Raw genomic sequence first — 2,067 nt, 5'->3', positions numbered from 1 at the left:
GGTGACAGAAGTGATTTGGTTTTGGACATATCAAGTTTGGGTGCCTTTGGAATTTCCAGGTAGAGGTTCCCATTAGGCGACTGGAAGCTTGGGAGTGAAGATGGGTCCCTAAGGGGGAGAGAGCTCAGAGGTAAAATGAGAAGAGGGTCTTCCCCCGAAATATCTCCTAATTCTTTGACCCCAAATCTCCACTGCCTCAGCTTAGATAGAATAACCTTAGGCATCATACTTGACTAATGGGATGGTAGATGGGTAGAGTCTCTAGAAAACTTTGGCGGTGTATGTCAGGAGCCTTAAAAATGTTCATCCACCTTGACTCAGCATTTCTCATCCTAAGAAAACCAGCCAAAATTCAAAGTTTTATGAACAAAGATGCTCTTCGTTTTTTAAGTTACGATAAAAAAGTACAATTAAAAAATGGAAACAGCATCCAAAGGTAGGAAAGTGTAGGGTATCACTACAACAGTGATTCTCACGACTGCACTAAAGAGACCAAAGACTTTTAGCGGGCACCTCAGGACATGAGATGAGGGAGGAAGAGCCAGGCAGAGCCTTCAGAGCCTTCTTGGCTTCAGTCCAGCCGTTTGAAACAGGTTATAGTCTGCATACTAACCACAGATGGGGGAGGGCTGGAGAGGGAAAACCACCTTACATTCCCCTAACGCTTCTTACTGGTGGGTACCAAGGGCAGAGGGTGGGAGCAGTCTACCTGGGTATGGGCAGTAGAGCGTATATTTGTTTTCTATTGCTATGTAATAATTTATCACAAATTTAGTGGCATAAAACAACATTCATTTATTAGCCCACAAATCTGTAGGTCAGAAGTCTGGGCACAGCATGTCTGGGTTCTCAGTAAGGCTGAAATCAAAGTGTCAGCTAAGTTGCATTCCTTTCTAGAGGTTTCTTCCACCAGCCAGAGACACTGCTTTTAATGGGCTCATGTTATTAGGTTAGGACCACATTGATAATGTCACTTTCTTAAGGTCAACTGATTTGGGGACATAACTACATCTGCAGAATCCCTTTATAGCATGTGAAGAGGGCACTGTTCCAACAGGAAAAGACATTGGCCCAATAGAGCACAACAAAGGAAAAAAGCAAAAGAGGAAGTTACTGGAACAAAGACATGATCTATTTTGAAATATGTAATGTCTTCAATATTGGGTATAGCTTCATTTCATGATAATTACCAAAATAGTCTCATAAAGTGGAGAGAGAGTTAAAAAGTCATCTGTTCTGGGTGTCAAGTAGGCTAAGTATGACACTGACCCCCTTCTCTTTCCTTTAATGAATCATTTAGCTGTCTCTTATTATCTGGAGGTGGGTGATGGGGGTTGATAGAGGACTGGTTCTGGCCTCTTCTAGAAAGCTTTCAAGAGCATGTCAAGACCCTCCCTCTAGAATGTGGGGTTATTTGTCATATATTTACTCTGTTAACAGGAAAAAAATCTCTCCATATCCTGTTACAAATGCTTACTGACCATTTGGATTTCCTTTTCTGCAGGTTTATATCCTTTGTCCTTTGCCTTTCTTACTAAGTAGCAGGAGTTTTTGTATATCAAAGATCAGGGGTTGTAAACTATGGCCGTTAGGCCAGATTTGACCAGCTACCTGTTTTTATGAGGCATGTAAGTTAAGAATAGTTTTTACATATTTATTTAGTTATTTATTTATTTGGCCACGCCGGGTGTCTTGCGGGACCTTAGTTCCCTGACCAGACATTGAACCCGGGCCCATGGCAGTAAAAGCGTGGAGTCCTAACCACTGGACTGCCAGGGAATTTCCAGTTTTTACATTTTTAAATGGTTGGGGAAAAAAGAATAATATTCCATGATGTTATGATGTATGATGGAAATTATATGAAATGCAAACTTCAGTATCCATAAAGTTTTCTTGGAACACAGCCATGCTTATTTGTATATGAATGGTCTATGGTTGCATTTGTGCTACAGAGACAGACTTGGAACAGTTGTGACAGAGACCTTGTGGCCCTCAAATATTTACTGTCTGTCTCTTCACAGAAAATGTTTGCAGACCCCTGCCATAGACAATAACCACTGTCCATCA

Source organism: Phocoena sinus, chromosome 8 (assembly GCF_008692025.1).
Source record: "Phocoena sinus isolate mPhoSin1 chromosome 8, mPhoSin1.pri, whole genome shotgun sequence".
Classification (NCBI taxonomy): Eukaryota; Metazoa; Chordata; class Mammalia; order Artiodactyla; family Phocoenidae; genus Phocoena; species Phocoena sinus.
The sequence above is the reverse complement of the archived record's forward strand: the minus strand, read 5'-3'. Positions refer to the sequence as shown.